Source organism: Phyllobates terribilis, unplaced genomic scaffold (assembly GCF_046119375.1).
Source record: "Phyllobates terribilis strain yellow unplaced genomic scaffold, ASM4611937v1 Scaffold_186__1_contigs__length_3700242, whole genome shotgun sequence".
Classification (NCBI taxonomy): Eukaryota; Metazoa; Chordata; class Amphibia; order Anura; family Dendrobatidae; genus Phyllobates; species Phyllobates terribilis.
Genome location: NW_027362946.1, coordinates 1275317 through 1295126, shown reverse-complemented (window position 1 = coordinate 1295126; position 19810 = coordinate 1275317). Strand labels below are relative to the sequence as shown.

General features: G+C 45.1%; 1 pseudogene; it reads right to left on the bottom strand.

The window, feature by feature from the left end:
• Positions 1-2291: 2291 nt before the first annotated feature.
• Positions 2292-19810, bottom strand: part of LOC141212787 (uncharacterized) — a 32764-nt pseudogene continuing 15245 nt past the window's right edge.

The window sequence follows — 19810 nt, the reverse complement described above, 5'->3', positions numbered from 1 at the left end:
TCCTCACGTGTGGTCAGAGGCACAACCTAGCAACGCCCTCACGTGTGGCCTGAGGCACAATCTAGAAATGTCCTCACGTGTGGCCTGAGGCACAACCTAGCAACGTCCTCATGTGTGGTCTGAGGCACAACCTAGCAACGTCCTCACGTGTGGTCAGAGGCACAACCTAGCAACGCCCTCACGTGTGGCCTGAGGCACAATCTAGAAATGTCCTCACGAGTGGCCTGAGGCACAACCTAGCAACGTCCCCACGTGTGGTCAGAGGCACAACCTAGCAACGTCCTCACGTGTGGTCAGAGGCACAACCTAGCAACACCCTCACGTGTGGCCTGAGGCACAATCTAGAAATGTCCTCACGTGTGGCCTGAGGCACAACCTAGCAACGTCCTCATGTGTGGTCTGAGGCACAACCTAGCAACGTCCTCACGTGTGGTCAGAGGCACAACCTAGCAACGTCCTCACGTGTGGTCAGAGGCACAACCTAGCAACGCTCTCACGTGTGGCCTGAGGCACAGTCTAGAAATGTCCTCACGAGTGGCCTGAGGCACAAGCTAGCAACGTCCCCACGTGTGGTCAGAGGCACAACCTAGCAACGCCATCATGTGTGGCCTGAGGCACAATCTAGAAATGTCCTCACGTGTGGCCTGAGGCACAACCTAGCAACGTCCTCACGTGTGGTCTGAGGCACAACCTAGCAACGTCCTCACGTGTGGTCAGAGGCACAACCTAGCAACGTCCTCACGTGTGGTCAGAGGCACAACTTAGCAACGTCCTCACGTGTGGTCAGAGGCACAACCTAGCAACGCTCTCAAGTGTGGCCTGAGGCACAATCTAGAAATGTCCTCACGTGTGGCCTGAGGCACAACCTAGCAACGTCCTCATGTGTGGTCTGAGGCACAACCTAGCAACGTCTTCACGTGTGGTCTGAGGCACAACCTAGCAACGTCCCCACGTGTGGTCTGAGGCACAATCTAGCAACATCCCCATGTGTGGTCTGAGGCACAATCTAGAAATGTCCTCACGTGTGCCCTGAGGCACGGCAGGCACAATCTAGTAACGTCATTGCGTCGGCTACCATCATATTCAACAATAAATAACATTAAAATCTCAGTGACACCATATCATCTGCGAGGTCAGGCGTTATAGATGCCCCTGAAGGAGAAGCCTGGACCCACCGGAGGATTCTCCAGAGAGTCAGTCTAACGATGAAGTCTATGGCTTCTAAAATAATATTCTAATTGGAACACTGCAGCGTTTCAGTTAGTCATATATGATGAAGTGAGACCGACTGCCTGCAGTTCAGCCATCATGAATATTTAAATAGCATTGTTTGGATGGTTAAAAATATGTTAATTTTAAACCTAGTTACATAGGGTTCTTAAAGGGAACCAATCAAGGTTTTCCTCATATAAAGTATGGCCACCACCTGTATGCCACCATTCTAGAATGCTGTACACGTTTCCAAGCCAATTTGCACAATGTTAAAAAAAGAACTTTATTATACTCACCTACGGGGGCGATCCAGTCCTATGGATGTCGCTGGTCTTCATCAGCACCGTTCCAGTCTGCTTTGTGTGGATTACACGTCCAACGTCATTCCCACACAGCCTCGACCATCACACTCTTGTGCAGGCATACTTCTCTTCCCTGTGCGGGGAAAGGGCAGAGAGAAGTGCGTCTGCCCAGGAGTGCGATGGAAGACACTGTGTGGATAATGTAGGACACGTCATCGACTTGAAGAAAGGAGGACGGCAATCTCAGGAAGAGGAGGCGCCAGATTAACAGTAGCGAAGCCCATTGGACGGGACCACCCTGTAGGTGAGTCTAATATAAGGAATTTTTTTTTACGTTATGCAGATCGGCTTGGGGACTTATATACAGCATTCTAGGGCATACAGTTGGTGGTCGTACTTTATATGGGGAAAACCAGGTGACAGGTTCCCTTTAAGCAGGTTTTCATCTATGCAGCAAGTACAAGTGAACTTCATTGTTTCAAAAGTGGGTTACCTGTCTAAGCCATGTTATTATAGTACCTTTTACATGGTTTACACAGATGCATCATGGGCTTTTCCTGCCCTATGAGTAAAATGAAAGGCTAAAATACAATGAGGAAACTTAATCAGAGAAATGTTTTATTTACATTCAGAACAAAAACAAATAAACAAATAACCATTACCACAGAAATCTCAAACTTTTACTTGTACAAATATTGTCAAAAGAACATTTTAACATATATAGAAACAATTATAATTTTATAAAAGTGCATTTTATTAGCATTGAAAACTTTATGCCTTTGCTTGTTTCATTTTACGCATGTCTGATGTATTATAAAACTGTAATAAGCTGTAGGTGCATAAGGGCAGGATTGTGGGTAGGGTCTTTGGCTTTGCTCCGGCCCCTCGGCCTGCCTCCAGTGTCTGATGTTTAGGTGTCCTGGAACTGGGATCATGATGTCTGCTTTGGATAGCAAATCAATAGCCTTGAAAAACCCGGCAATGAGGGAAAGAGTCTTACGGGGGTGGGTCTCGAAAACAAGGGAGCATGGAAAATTCTATTTTGTAGCCGTAGGAGACAATGTCTCTGACCCACGCGTTGGTGGATGTAGGTGTTGGTGATGTAGGTACGAGGTGATTTTAGTTATGCAGCTAGGGCCTTTCTAGTCTGTACAGAGACCAGTTGGGTGTTGTTGCAGTGTTCTCCCCTGTGTGGGTTCTCCAGTGGCTACCAAAATGCGTTTTCTGATTAGAACATGTCGCACATTTTGAACATGAAAAGGCTTCTCTCCTGTGTGACTTCTCTGATGTTTATTAAGAGTTGATTTCTGTACAAAACTTTTCCCACATTCTGAACATGAAAAAGGCTTCTCTCCTGTGTGAGTTCTCTGATGTTTATTGAGAGTTGATTTCTGTACAAAACATTTACCACAATCTGAACATGAAAAAGGCTTCTCCCCTGTGTGAGTTCTCTGATGTGTATTAAGAGTTGATTTCTGCACAAAGCATTTCCCACATTCTGAACATGAAAAAGGCTTCTCCCCTGTGTGGGTTCTCTGGTGCTTAACAAAATTTGATTTATGGTTAAAACATTTTCCACATTCTAAACATGAAAAAGGCTTCTCCCCTGAGTGGGTTCTTTGGTGGATAACAACATCTGATTTATGTTTAAAACATTTTCCATATTCTGAACATGAAAAAGGCTTTTTCCCTATGTGAGTTCTCTGGTGCCTAACAAGATCTGATTTCTGGTTAAAACATTTCCCACACTTGGAACAAGAAAATCTATTCTCTGCTGTGTGAATTCTTTGATGTTTAAGAAAAGACTTTTTGAGGGGAAAACTATTTGTATATTCTGGATGTGAAAATGGCTTCTTTGCTTTAAGAGCAGTTCGTTTTTTAATGCTTATTTTGTGACTTTGAGTTTCCTTATTAGTTGGTAATGAATCGGAAGACAGGACCTGTATGAAAGGCTCAGATGACAAATCTTTGCTGTGAAGGAATGATGGTATATATGGAGTAATGGCATTCACTTCAATTGTATCCTGTGGGATCTCAAGGTCATCTGATTTAAAAATTGAAGATATCAGCTGTCCCTCTGATCTCCTGGTACAGTCGTCATCTGCCAAGAATAAAACCAATTATTATTTTTTAATAAATATCCTTGAATTTTATATTTTTGAACATTTCTAATAATAATAATGGCAAGTTACGTAACAAAAAAAAAAATTAATTATTCACCAAGACAATGACAGTTCACTGTCCAATAGAAAACCTCATAGGATGAACCAGTAGAGCGTGGTGTCCAACTGTTTGTTCATTCTGCCTCCAAAACATGGAATAAAAAGCCACCAATGTTATGTAGGCAAAAATGATACCAATAAAAACTTCTACTCATCTCACAAAAAAACAAGTCTCCACTCAGGTCCATCATCTGTCAGTGGAAAAACAGAGGTTTCCACATTATTAGTGGCTCATAGGCTCTTGAGAATCAACATGGCTTCCATAAACCAATCCAGTAATATCTGCTCCCCCAAAGTCAGATCTTCCCTCACTTCTGAGCCTTGCAGTGTGCCCAAACCATATTTACCATCCATGTATTTGGCATTACTATAGTGAGAAGGACCCACTTAATTTATGGTGTGTGTCTCCTGGAGCACAATCTGGGCACTATGTGTTGGGTAATATTATGGCACATGTGCAATTTTCATGCTCCATCATCCACTGGGTGCTAATTTCTGGAAAGTGCCTGTGGAGTCAATATAGACACTGCTCCTACAGATTAATTCTTTGAGTTTTATTATTTCCAAAATGCAGTCACTTTATGGGGATCTCTAAAAATGAGTAACTAGTGGTGAAACCTCTCTGGGGTAATTAGAGTATGGGGCTCGGAGGCTCTTGGCAATCTAAACTATCATAAGGGCCAATATTTTGATGAGTGCCAAGAAGAAATATTAGACATTCAAAAAATAACTTTTATAACAGAGTAGAGCTGAGGTGTCTTAAATTTAGACCACAGGCATTTGGAAGAGACAATGGAGACCTTTTTTAAAGACTACCAGTGAGTTACAGACTCAAATAAGTGAGGCAGGCCGATCCCACCACAATCAAACTATCATACAGAATAAACCTATAATAAAGATATAGACTAAAAAAATGTTAGATCCCCAACAACAACGTATGTATGAGGGGAGAACTCCAACACTAAACTAGAGTTGTACTCTTATGGTGGACCATTGGAGCTACTATGAGTCCTGAGCAGAAGAGTAGAGAAAGTATTAGCGCCCCCATTTCAGGAGAGATTGTGCAGTAATCTGAATTCCTTAGGATTGAAAACATAATGGAAATAATGACGTGGAGTGAAACCATGAAACCAGGGCTGGAGCCAACACATCTCCTGCAGGCGTGAATAAATGTATATTACAGCCATCAGCCATGCACAGCTTAGAGATACCGTATTTTTGTAACTATAGGACGCACCGGACCATAAGACGCACCTAGGTTTTTAAAAAATGTGGTCATGATGCACTTTTAAGGGGGAGGGGGTCTTCTGCTGACACTGGTATAGGGGTAATGAACCCCAATTGACAATATCCCCCATCCTGGTATATATGCCCCCCCTTGCTTTAATACGTGGTCCCCATCCCCATCCTAGTATGGCTGGCACCCCTCCATCCTGGTATGCATGGCACCCCTCCATCCTGGTATGCATGTCACCCCTCATCCTTATCCTGGTATGCATGGCACCCCTCATCCCTATCCTGGTATGCATGGCACCCCTCATCCCTATCCTGGTATGCATGGCACCCCTCATCCCTATCCTGGTATGCATGGCACCCCTCATCCCTATCCTGGTATGCATGGCACCCCTCATCCCTATCCTGGTATGCATGGCACCGCTCATCCCTATCCTGGTATGCATGGCACCCCTAATCCCTGTCCTGGTATGCATGGCACTCCTAATCCCTGTCCTGGTATGCATGGCCCCCTCATCTTTATCCTGATATGCATGGCACCCCTAATCCCTGTCCTGGTATGCATGGCCCCCTCATCTTTATCCTGATATGCATGGCACCCCTAAACCCTGTCCTGGCATGCATGGCCCCCTCATCTTTATCCTGTTATGCATGGCACCCCTAATCCCTGTCCTGGTATGCATGGCCCCCCCTCAGCTTTATCCTAGTATGCATGGTCCCCCTAATCCCCATCAAGCTGCACATAAAAAAAATAAACACTCCTACTCACCTCTCTTCTCTCTCCTCCAGCGCTGCGTCCTGTGTGCCTGCACTGATCTCTACATGTGAGCCGCGCATGACATCACTGTCATGCGTGGCTCAGAAGGAGAGAGAGATCATCTGCCGGAAGTCACTGCTCCCCATGCCGGGACTGTGTGTGCGGGGAGCAGTGACTTCATGCTGCTTAATAGCTGGCACACAGTGGAGTGCAGTGCGGCTCCTGCTGCTGCCGGGCAATCGTGTGTGCCCGCTTATTAAAGGGCATGAATATTCACCGCTCTCCACTCCCATGGGCGTGGAGAGAGGTTGAATATTCATGCCCTTTAACAGCGGGCACAGGCGATTCCAGCAACTGCTCCCCACGCCCCAATGGGCGTGGGGAGAAGTGAATATTCATTTTCTTTAGCAGCGGGGACAGTGTAGGCTGCAGCGGGTAGCTGCTGCCTCCTGTGCCCCGCTCCTCCACACTAATATATATATATATATATATATATATATATATATATATATATATATATATATATATATATATATATATATATATATATATATATATATATATATATATACATATCCCCTCCCCCCCAAAAAATTTACGGTATATCATGGCACAGGTGTAATGTTTTTTATGTAGTTTGTCGCAATCCTGTTTGAAGTTAGTTGGTTTTAAAAGAAACTGTAAAGTCAGGATAAAGGGAAACTCTGTTGTTATTGTACAGAAATTCACACTTGGCCTCACTGCACATTTAATGTTGTAGATCATAAAAGTGAAGTTTGGCCAGAAAGGCTGGACCTGGTCTTGTAGGGACAATATGAGAACATTCAGCAGCACAGAAGGGAGAGAAGGTGGATTCATCCAATAAGATATCAGGGATCTAGGAAGCCAACACCATCATTACCCTCCGCTTTCTCTTACAGGCCCATCATAATATTTTTCTTCAAGTGATTTTCTAACTTGTCAGCACATTCTACGTACGCTGTCATCTGGCTTTATAGTTTACAGATCTGAGGAGGTAACAGTCAGCATCATCTAATCCCAGGGGGTAGGTGGATCCTCCAGGTTGTAAGTTCTATAGAAAAGGGCTTTCAATACCCAAAGTCATTTGAACAGTTTTGGGTGGAAGAGAATGTTATGGTCTAGCGGCAAAATGGTGATCACACGATTGTGATACGGCCGGACTCCACCACTGATAAAGCAGCCACAGATGGTGACTGAGAAGAATCTGTGACTTCTCTGCATTTAGTGGTTACTACTCACCTGGGTAGTCATATGTAGGAATCTCCTCTTTACACTGCTCATCACCCCTCACATATGTCTCTATAGTATTAATATGGGTCAGATCTTCACCCTGAAACAAATATTGTAAAAGTCACAGACAGATGGAGAAGTTCCATCTATGATCAGCTCTAATCCTGCCATTGCGTCGCCCCTGGGCCGCTGTGTGTGGGGATACCCGGAGCCGGGTCTCTGCGCGATGCTGGGACTAGTAGTGGCGACCCGGTCCCGTGGCTCAGGGTGCTCTGGTTCAAATGGCAGTCTATGTTTATTGTGGTCTTTAAGTATTTAAGTGTCTGACTATGCCACCCATGGATTGCGGTCAGGGTGAACCGCCGCTGCAGGGCAGACCGCTGAGGCTGGTATTGTGTGTGCAGCAGAGTGTGGTATAACTCCCCACGGGAGGAGTATAGCCTCAGGGCAGGTAGTGTAGATGGTGGGAGTGATAGTGCAGGCCGCGGAAGTAACACTCAGAGTCTTTCATGTAGTTAAGGGTCTTTACTGGTGGTATTATCAAATGACCCGTCCGGTATACTGGTTAACAACGGAGACCTGGTCAGTCTGAGAGCAACTGGGCAATCCCGCTGGTCAGGGGGAGTTTGTAGGCCTGCCGTTCTGACTGCACTCTTCCCTGGCTATCCCGCTGTAGTGTGGTGGTAGCCCGCGCCTCTGAGTGTACCGTGTGGTTCTCACCCGTATGACGAGCGACTTGGGGCCTTCTGTACTTCTTACCCCTCCGGGGTGGTATTGGTCCCTCACGTGTGGCTGCGCCTCCGGGCTTCCTTGGGCCAGAGGACTTGAAATCCCCTGCGTTGTGGTTTTCTGCTGCTAGGTTTAGAACCTTGACAGCCTCGGACTCCAGTGTCCGGCTTAGTAGTCACTGGCCAGGACTAGCTCTTCTAGATCTTGTCCCTGGCCTTTAGTTTCTCCTCTGTCCACAGGGACTCCTCAGCTGCGGCTGACCTGTCCCTAACTTGGTCTCTCTAACCCCACCTCAGACCCAGTTTTTATAAGGGCAGCCAGCTCCCCTCCCTGGGCTGAGGCAGGAGGTGCTGCAGGCTAATTGTCCCTAACCAGGGAACCTCCCACCTGCTCTCAGACATGACATGCTGTTATAGTGGCAACCAGGCCAGGGTGCCACACCATCTCCACCGTCCTCATTACACAAGTATAAAACATGTAATACTGGGGGATAAAACAAGACTGAACACAAGACCTTCACAGCCATCAACACATCATAGGGGAGATCTCATGACACCTTCTCTCCATCTACCTGATGATCCTGAAGAACATTGGGATCTTCTTGTTTACAGTCCTGTGGAAGAAGAGGATGGGGACATCTCTCTGGTGTTGTCCTCTTACTGGATAGATCTGGAGGAAACACATACAGGGACTGAATTCATTCTTTACATACAGATAATTATAGGCCGTGTGTATTTAGTCCTGTCTATTACCTGGTGATGTGAGGGGTTGGGGAACCTCCATCATGATGTCCTTGTACAGATCTTTGTGTCCTTCTAAATACTCCCACTCCTCCATGGAGAAATAGACAGCGACATCCTGACATCTTATAGGAACCTGACACATACAATGATACCGTCATTCCCCCCGATCCCTTCATAGCATTACTGTATAATGTCCCAGCAGTGTCACCTCTCCAGTCAGCAGCTCAATCATCTTGTAGGTGAGTTCTAATATCTTCTGGTCATTGATGTCCTCATGCATCAGGGGGAGAGGTGGAGGCACCGTGATTGGGCTCAGGGGTCTTCCCCATCCCTCAGACACAGGGTCCTGACAGCGCTCACTAGAGGTCTTCTTCACTACTGCGTAATCCTGGTTATGGAGAGACACATTAATAAATCTCCCTCCAGACATTTCCACAGTCCTCACCTCTCCAGTTCTGTCCATCTGTTATTCCCATAGATAAGAATGATGTAATGTGACGTTATCGGAATCTCTCACCTCTCCAGTAAGCCGGAAGAGGATCTCTAGGGTGAGGTGTAATATCCTCTCCGCCATCTTGTCTCTGTCCATATCCATCTTTGATGGGTCAATAAGGATAACTCTCTTATATAGAAGATCTTCACTGAGAGGATCTGATATTGTAGAGACCTGAATGAGAAGATGATGAGCTGATGGAACATCATAAAAATCCTGTGTAATAATACAATTACTGGAGATAATAAGGGAAACATTTGAGGAGATTTATTATTTTACAGTATTTAGATTTCTTCTTTACATCTACTAATAAAACCTATATATTTTAGGCCACAGCCAACAAGCAGTTTCTTCCTCTGAGTCTGTAGCTGAATACGTTTCTCCAAGACTCATCTTCCATAAAGCTAATTTTCGGCTGATTTACTGACACTGCAATCGGCATTAGCAATACTGCAGGAGATATTCATTACACGTGACATGAGAAATAACTACTTCATGAGGAGGACATCTTCATCTTCTACTACGGCTGTACAAACATATTTGGACAGAGTCCGTGGTGGTTGCTGTTTCTTTCCTGTTTTTGTTGTTTCTTTTGTCATTTCTTACCTTTATGTAACGTGTGGGTATTGGTTCTGACATTCGTGATCTTGTTGTCATGTGAAAATCACTATATTAAGAACGCCCAAGGGATATGACGCCGGCTTATAAAAGGCGTCCGGCCCCGGAATGTGGCAACAGGAGCGTGTTCACACCACAACTCCCTCCCCATGAAACGCTGCTTGTGCCGACAGCTGATGGATATCGCGTCACAGATCTGACAGGATCGTCTGGATTGTTTCATAGGACGTACAGGAGGAACCGGTCTAGAAAGCAGAAGATCCAGCAAATATCTGCCACATATTCCTGCAAATCCCCCAAATGTCATCACTAGTATCTACATTATTGTGCTGGAACTAGGAGAGGAATAATGGCGTTGTGTGAGGACTTCTCTGGGCTTCCGTCCTTCATCCTGCAGTCGTCTGAATGGATCTAATGTGGACGGGAATCAGCTAAGCTGCATTCTGTCCACAGCGGTTACCTCACTGTTCACACCACACAGAGACCCCATAAGAGTCTCCGTGCTGAAGGGGTTAATGCCCCCTGCGCCCAGTAATGGGGGTCTCCACATACCTCCACCTGCAGAGCCGCCACCACATATATGGCTGCTCTGTGCGCACAGGAGCTGTGATGAGGTCACAGGAGGGGAGGAGTCAGGGGTCACATGATCAGGGGCCTCAGTGGATGCAGGACTCTGCTGTGCTGGTTGTCATGGTGCTGGATGAGCTGAAGTTTATGTGTGGGGTCAGGAGGGGTTTACAGTGTGGATGTAGCAGAGCCGCGTGTGTACGAGGTGTACGGAGCGGAGCCGCGTGTGTACGAGGTGTACGGAACGGAGGCGCGCGTGTACGAGGCGTACGGAGCGGAGCCGCGCGTGTACGAGGTGTACGGAGCAGAGCCGCGTGTGTACGAGGTGTACGGAGCGGAGCCGCGTGTGTACGGAGCGGAGCCGCGCGTGTACGAGGCGTACGGAGCGGAGCCGCGCGTGTACGAGGTGTACGGAGCGGAGCCGCGCGTGTACGAGGTGTACGGAGCGGAGCCGCGTGTGTACGAGGTGTACGGAGCGGAGCCGCGTGTGTACGAGGTGTACGGAGCGGAGCTGCGTGTGTATGAGGTGTACGGAGCGGAGCCGCGTGTGTACGAGGTGTACGGAGCGGAGCCGCGTGTGTACGAGGTGTACGGAGCAGAGCCGCGTGTGTACGAGGTGTACGGAGCGGAGCCGCGTGTGTACGAGGTGTACGGAGCGGAGACGCTGGTGTACGAGGTGTACGGAGCGGAGACGCTGGTGTACGAGGCGAACAGAGCGGAGCCGCATGTGTACGAGGCGTACGGAGCGGAGCCGCGTGTGTACGAGGCGTACGGAGCGGAGCTGCGCGTGTACGAGGCGTACGGAGTGGAGCCGCGCGTGTACGAGACGTACGGAGCAGAGCCGCGCGTGTATGAGGCGTACGGAGCGGAGCCACGTGTGTACGAGGTTTACGGAGTGGAGCCGTGTGTGTACGAGGTATACGGAGCGGAGCCGCGTGTGTACGAAGAATAAAGTTGTCTAATCACTTATATTGCACGATGAAAGGTGTAAAAAAAAAAGGGTTAGGGTTGTGATGGGGTTGGGATTTTTTCAGAAGTAAAGAAAAAAATCACGACTATATGGCGACTAATGTTGAGTGCAAGTGCTCGCTATTTGAGTTTGCATCGGGTGCTCGGGTATGCATCGAGTATAGTGGGTGCTCGAGTGACATGCTCGAGTCTCCGCCCCAAATGTTTTGCAGCTGTTATACAGCCAAACAAACTTTGCGGGGATTGCCATGCACGAGCGATCCCCGCATGTTTTTTTTCAGGTGTCTAATAACCATGAAACATGCGGGCGGGGACTCGAGCATGTCACTCGAACACCCGCGATACATGGTGCATACCCGAGCACCCGATGCAAACTCACGTATCGAGCACTTGCACTCAAGACTAATGACAACTTATTCAATATGATGACCTAATGTTATCAAATTCTGTGTCCTACCTCTGGGTTCAAAATGTTCACTATACCCCTTGATAAAATCCTTGAGGGGTGTAGTTTTGAAAATGGGGTCACTTGTGGGGGGTTTCCACTATTTAGGCACATCAGGGGCTCTCCAAACGCGACATGGCATCCACTCTCGATTCCAGCCGATTTTGCGTTCAAAAAGTCACACACCCTTCCGAACTCTGCCGTGTGCCCAAACACTGTATTTTTCCCACATATGGGGTATTGGCGTACTCGGGAGGAATTGCACAACAGTTTTTGGGGTCTATTTTCTCCTCTTACCTTGTGAAAATAAAAAAGTTGGGGCTAAAACATAATTTTTGTGGAAAAAGTTTGATTTTTTTATTTTCAGCGCTCAATGTTATAAACTTCTGTAAAACACTTGGGGGGTTCAGGGTGCTCACCACACATCTAGATAAGCTCCCTGAGGGGTCTAGTTTCCAAAACGGTGTCACTTGTGGGGGGTTTCCACTGTTTAGGCACATCAGGGGCACATCCGCTAATTATTCAAGCAAATTTTACATTCAAAAAGTCAAATGGCGCGCCTTCCCTTCCGAACCCTGCCGTATGCCCAAGCAGTGGTTTTCCCCCACATATGGGGTATCTGCCTACTCAGGAGGAATTGCACAACAAACTGCGTGGTGCAATTTCTCCTGTTACCCTTATGAAAATGCAAAATTGGGGGCTGAAAAACATTTTTGTGGGAAAAATGTGAAAATTTTATTTTTACGGCTCAATGTTATAAACTTCTGTGGAGCACCTGGGGGTTCAAGGTGCTCACTACACATCTAGATAAGTTCCCTGAGGTATCTAGTTTCCAAAATGGTGTCACTTGTGGGGGGTTTCCACTGTTTAGGCACATCAGGGGCTCTCCAAACGCAACATGGCGTCCGCCAATTATTCAAGCAAATTTTACATTCAAAAAGTCAAATGGCGCTCCTTCCCATCCGAATCCTGCCGTATGCCCAAGCAGTGGTTTTCCCCCACATATGGGGTATCTGCCTACTCAGGAGGAATTGCACAACAAACTGCGTGGTGCAATTTCTCCTGTTACCCTTATGAAAATGCAAAATTGGGGGCTGAAAACCATTTTTGTGGGAAAAATGTGAAAATTTTATTTTTACGGTTCAATGTTATAAACTTCGGTGAAGCACCCGGGGGTTCAGGGTGCTCACCACACATCTAGATAAGTTCCCCATGGGGTCTAGTTTCCAAAATGGGGTAACTTGTGGGGGGTTTCCACTGTTCAGGCACATCAGGGGCTCCCTAAACGTATCATGGCGTCCGCTAATTATCCAAGCAAATTTTACATTCAAAAAGTCAAATGGCGCTCCTTCCCTTCCGAGCCCTGCCGTGCGCCCAAACAATGTTTTTTCCTCACATATCGGGTATCTGCATGCTCAGGGGAAATTGAACAACAAAGTTTGGGGTCCAATTTTTCCTGTTACCCTTGCGAAAAGAAAACAATTTGGGTCTAAAATAACATTTTTGTGAAAAAAGTTAAATGTTAATTTTTTTCTTCCACATTTCAAAAATTCTTGTGAAGAACCTGAAGGGTTAATAAACTTCTTGAATGTGGTTTTGAGCACCTTGAGGGGTTTTTAGAATGGTGTCACTTTTGGGTATTTTCTGTCATAAAGGCCCCTCAAAGTCACTTCAAATGTGATGTGGTCCCTAAAAAAATGGTTTTGTAAATTTTGTTGTAAAAATGAGAAATCGCTGGTCAACTTTTAACCCTTATAGCTCCCTACTAAAAAAAAATGTTGGTTCCAAAATTGTGCTGATGTAAAGTAGACATGCGGGAAATGTTATTTATTAACTATTTTGTGTGATATATCTCTGATTTAAGGGCATAAAACTAAAATTTTAAAAATTGCGAAATTTTCAAGATTTTCGCCAAATTTCCGATTTTTTCACAAATAAACGCAAGTGATATCGAAGAAATGTTACCACAATCATGAAGTACAATATGTCACGAAAAAACAATCTCTCAGAATCAGGGGGATCCATTGAAGTGTTCCAGAGTAATTACCTTATAAAGTGATGGTGGTCAGAATTGTAAAAATTGGCCCGGTCATTAACGTGCAAACCACCTTCGGGGGTTTAGGGGTTAAAATCTCTTACTTGGCCAAATTCTTCAAATTCCTTTAGTATAGACGGAAATGAGATAATTGGGTTTGAAAATAGAGCAACAAGTCATCTGCGTATAGAGCTAGTTTATAGTGATTTGAGCCTATAGTAACTCCACTAATATCTGGATTTTTTTGTAATGCTACCGCAAAATGTTCCATCACCAATGTGTATAGGAGAGGTGATAAGGGACACTCTTGCTTAGTCTCATTTTTAATAGAAAATGTGTCAGGGAGAAGGCCGTTTACCCTATCGCTTTAGGGTCAGTGTCGAAGGATAGAATTTTAGATAACAGGAAAGAGCCTAACCCATTTTGTCATAAGGTGCTCTTCAAGAAAGTCCAGTGCATTGTGTCAAACACTTTTTCAGCGTCCATAGAAACAAGGCACATTGGGATCCCGTTTTTTTGCACGTGAAACTAACAATGTTTTATTTGTATTATCACGCTCTTCTCTACCCTTAACGAAACCAACCTGATCGTTGCTAACAATTGAGGGTAGGTAGTGGGAGAGCCATGATGCAATTATATTAGAGAATATTTTGATGTATATATTAATGAAATTGGATGAACATTAGGGCAGGCATTTAGTTCTTTTCCAGGCTTTGATAAAACCATTATATGAGCCTCAAGTGATTGGGGGGCAAAGGGGGAGTCTTCTGAGATATTATTGAACACTAATGGTAAGAACAGAGGTGCAAACATGTTATAAAATCTATTATTGAATCCATCTGGCCCAGGGCTCTTCCCGATAGGAGAGGCCATTAAATCATTCCCTATCTGTTGTTCAGTGAAAGATTTGTCTAGTATCTCCTGCTCAGGGGTCTGTAAGGAAGGAACGGCAGTGTCCTTAATATATTTGTCAATTTTTGTTTCAAGAAAATTAGGTGGCATGTCGTGGTGTTTTCCATGAATATTATGTAGTGAGCTATAACAGCAATGAAATGCGTCAGCTATGTCAGTGGGGTTATGAATTTATAGCAGTGGAGCTCTTTTTGTTTTGGATACATACAGCTCTGGCAAAAATTAAGAGACCACTGCAAAATTTTCAGTTTCTCTGATTTTTCTCTTTATAGGTATATTTTTGAGTAAAATGTACATTGTTGTTTTAGTCTATAAACTACTGACAACACGTCTCCGAAATTCAAAGCTAAAAATTTTGAATTTATTTGCAGCAAATGATAAAGTGTCAAAATACTAAAAAAGAAACAGAGAAACAGTGCTTTCAGACCTCAAATTACTCATGTTTTAAATGTGAAATCAATATTTGGTGGACTAACCATGATTTTTAATCACAGCTTTCAATCCTCTTGCCATGCTGTCCACCAGTCTTTCCAATAGAAAACTGTTCAGTGGTCTCTTAATTTTTGCCGGAGCCATATGTCCTTTGCATCCGTGGATGAAACTTCCTTGTCAATGAGAGACCACATTTATCTGTGAAATCATACGAGTACCTTCACATGCGATCTTGGCATTTTGTATACGTTTGATCTAGTAAAGACCTTCGCTCCTTTCTTTTTTTCAATCAGATCATTTTTATTTAACAAAAGAAAGAAAGACCAACATTTTCTTTTTGTCATATAAACTTTGTGACAAAAATAAAAAGAAAGAAAAAACAGTAAACAATAAAAGAACCGGTTTACAATGATATAAACCCTAATATCGCTCTATACTACAATGTTTTGGAATAGTAATTTTACATTTGTACATGAATATCTGAATACTTCCTGACGGCTTTTTTTTCCCTATTGGGACGTCAAAAGAAAAAGAATATATCTAAGAAGGGGCAGTTGTGTGGACTGAGACAATTATTATTTGCTAACACCTTAGGTATAAGGATATAAATTCCTGGTTTACTGCAGGGATATGTACAAATGGTCCAGTATAGTATTTCTGAAGCAATATCTGGGGTAATTAACCATTGCTCCCTTATGTGTATGGATTTCTTGAGAGTGTTCCTTTAATATAAGATCCCCTTTCCAAGCGTAGAGTGTTATTTATCCTGGATTTTAGTTCTGTTATTGTTGGGGGAGAATTGTCTATCCAATGTAGGGCCAACAACTTTCTGGCTAGGAATAATATTCTTGAGCTAGCTATTGCCATATGGAGTCTGGGTCTACGTCCTCTCCCAGGAGTCCTAGGATACAGATTTTAGGTTCCAACTGAAGTTGTATCCCAGATACAGATAGTACAAGAGCGATTGGTACGTTCCATTAGTCGCCAATATTTACACATTCCCACATCATATGTATCAGGTGGGCGTCATTTTGAACACATCTAGGACATGTGTCATCCGTTTGTATTTCAATTTTAAATAAAATACTTGGGGATCTATATACCCTATGAATGAGAAGAATTCGGGACAATCTTTGTGATTCTGACAATGAAAGTTTCGGTGTCAAATCCAGTATTTCCCCCATTGCTCCTCAGATAAGGGACCCACATCCTCCTCCCATTTTGTCTTAACTATCAAAGGATATTTATCCAAATGTAGGGCCAGTAACTGCCTATAAATAAGGGATATTAGACCTTTTGTATCCATCGATGTAGTAATGGTATCTACTGGGTGATGTCAATCAGTATGGCGTTTATTCTAGTTGTGTACTATATGCAAGATGTATTTGCAGATATTGATAAAACACCCTATGCAGAAGGTTAAAATCTGCCTTTATTTGTTCAAACATCTTGAATAATCCATCCCTCAAGAGTTCTGACACCAAACATATACCCATATCCTCCCACTCACTAACATTTTTTAGTTTATGTAGCTCTGGTAAGTTATAGTTGTGCCATAAAGGAGTATAATTTGTGTACTTTCCAATTCCCAGAATATTTTTACCCCTATCCCACGCCTTATATATTAACTTTAGTGTACGACATTTTAAGTCATTTTCTCGAGGAGGCCCCATATCTAGTACCGAGAATGGAAGCTTCCACTTGGTTCCTTCCATAAGTAGGTGCCCTGAAATTACACAATATTTGCGAGTACCCCGTCCATGAAACTACTTTAGCTCCCTTCTAGCGTTAAGCAGGTCTACGTATACCTGGAGGAAAGCAGATCACTTATGTTGTTTGTCAAGTAGATCAATCCGCTCAAGCAAATGGGAGACTTTAGCTGTTCTCTCCTTTTTTTAACCTTTATCTATGTTTTATTATTATCCCTCTGAGGACGCATGTGAGTGCTTCCCATTTAAATGGTAAGGCAGTTTCATCATGCTCATATATGTGAAGCAGTCTATAGTCTCAAGAAGGTCTGAGCACAGAGTGAATCTTTCAGCAGATTATCATTTAGGTTCCAACATGTGAAGCCTTGGTGGAGTGCGGCATAGTCAGATTACAATATACAGGAGCAAGACTTCAAAACATTAATCATCTTGGCATCCCAGAAAAATGCTATCTATTAGTAAACTGAGGTACAGTATATGATCACCTCTAAAGTGTGACTCCTGAAGAAATAGAAAATGTACGTGCTGTTTATGCCTACGATAAAACACTTGAGCTCCTTTCTCTGGAACATTAAGTCCTCTGACATTCAATGAACAAGTTTTGAGTTGTGCCATATTATATGAAAAAAAGGGGGAATGGAAGAGAGAAAGATTAAAAGAGGAAGTATAGACGGTAGATAGTAACGTCTACCTCTCAGTGTCTAAGAAGTATAGATTATGAATATATCAAAACAGTAGGAAATTGCGAAACAAGCAGATCCCAATGCAAGTCCCTAACTGGGGGTTGTCTTTACAGGTGTAAGTGAAACCTTCAGCCCTAGGGTTCCTATTAGTGGGAACCATGGAATATATAGCGAGTAAAGTAATACAGCCTGATATTACAGAAATATAATGTGAACTCAACTTAAATGCCGTACTAACATATGAACTTAGACATTCTATATAGTGGAAGAGTGGCACCTAAAACTCTCTTTAGATATATCTAATTATATGCAGAAAGAAATAAGTATCTGCAAACTGTCTCTCATCAGGGAAGACAAGATTCATTTCAGGAGCTCATATGATTGGCAGGTTCCTTTCCCATCGGGCTGCATCACCATCAAGTTCCTGATCCATTGAACGTCTTCTGTGACGTGCTGGACCTCTCTGTGGCAATGGTGGAGCAGGTGGCCAGTCAGATATATGGAATGTCCAGGGCATCACAGAAAAGCCTCATGTTGCTTGGATCTTTGAAAATATACAGCTGGAATGGATACCCCCAAGAGTACATCAGGCTATTTTCCCGGATGGCATCAAGTAGTGGTTTCAATACCCTTCTTTTAGCAAGTGTCATTCAGGATAGATATGTGAGCAATTATATGTGTTTTCCATTTAAATCACCAGGATCCAACTCCTCGGCTTTCCTCACAATGGCCTCTTTTGCATTGAAAAAATGTATGTGACAGATAATGTCCCTTGGATGCTCAAGATCTGGGCCATGATTGCCTATTGTGCGGTGCGCCTTTTAAATATCCACCTCCTTATCAATAGGATCACCAAGGATATTATTGAATAATGATCGCAGTGTTGGCATAATCACTTGTGCATTGATGCTTTAAGGTATACCCCTTATCCAGATATTATTGTGATTTTCTTGATCATCAACCATATTAAACAGATAGTTTATTTACTGGCTGTGACGATCCAGTGTTAGTTTCTGAGCATTATGATGGCCTCCAACTTGGATGACATTATCCTCTAATCTCTGTACCTTGTCAGTAAGCTGTGACAGGACAGACGTGAGGGGACGTATTTCAGTATTGTATGTGGTCTCCAGCCTCTGAATATATTACTCCATATCTTCTTTAGTAGGGATAGGTGAGGCGCCCAGCTGCGCTTGGTACCACAGATCCTAGAGGGGTGCATTAGGGGATTTCTCCACAAGAGGCCCTTATAAGCATTCACACACCTCCACCTTCCACCTCAGACCACCAGAGGGAGCCTGTTAGGGATATATAAAGGGAAGGTGGAGCCAGGCAGCTCAGTGAGTGATTCAGCAGTTCCTGCTCAGACACAGAAGGAGTCAGTGCAGTCAAGCCAGAGCCTAGCAGTTCCTGCAGAAAGAGTTCAGTACAGTCTGTAGAGTGAGTCCAGACTAGAACTCACAGAGCTCAGGATAGAGAGTGTTACGGGTCCGGGTGGTGGAACCTCTGTGCCGCGGTGCAAGGAGGGACCCAGAGGAGCGTAACTAAGTATCAACTCAGACCGACCATGGTCAGACGGCGGCTAACGACTCCGTGACCAGGGAGGGACCGAGCAGAGGGACCAGGTGCTACTCTGGGGACGACCTTGTAAGAGAGCAGGTGGCTCCCACGGGTCAGATGGCTGGGACTAACCGGTATAGCGGATGGACACAGCAAGCAGGCAGAAGTCTCTGGGTTAGCAGACAGGTGGTCACGGCAAGTGACAGCGGGAGCCTCCAGGTAGGCTATCAGGTGGTCATGGCAAGTGACGGCCAAGCCTCCAGGTAGGCTAACGGGTAACAGGCAGGTAACAGACGAGTGCTCCCAAGTGAGCGGGCTAGCAGGCACGGCAGGTAGCAGGCAGGTAACTGGCTGGTGCTTCCTGGTAAGCAGGTGGACTTGCCCATAGACAGACTGGCGGATGACCGGAAGACAGACTGTCGGGCTGGAGAGTAGTCAGACTGGCGGACTGGAACAGTAGTCAGGCTGGCAACTGGACCTGAGGGCTGAAGCAGAAGTAAGTACACTGTGCAACAACTATTGCTCGGGCACCTCCATTTTGGAGGAGGTGCCTTATATATGGGAGGTCCTCCGGCTATTGGCCGGGGACTCCTTAGGACGGCGCGCGCGGCCCCTTTAAGAGAGAGGGAGCGCGCGCGCGCGCCCTAAGCACAGTGCCTAGGAAGGAGCGCGCGCCGGCAGTAGCAGGGAGAGGAGCGCTGGAGGACGCCGCGCGGGGAGCGAGGAGGTGAGAGGGACGGCGTCTCTGTCTGGCAGGGGGCAGAGACGCCAATGCTACAGAGAGCTAGGAGTGTGCGGCGAAGAAGAGCAGCGTCCCGGCTGCAGTGTGTGTGTAGCCTAGTGAGGGCCCGAGCGGGGCCGAAGGCGAGTGGAAATTGAGTAACATAGGGGGCAGAGGAGCTTAACCAGCTCACCCCGAAGTATATACCGGACACCGG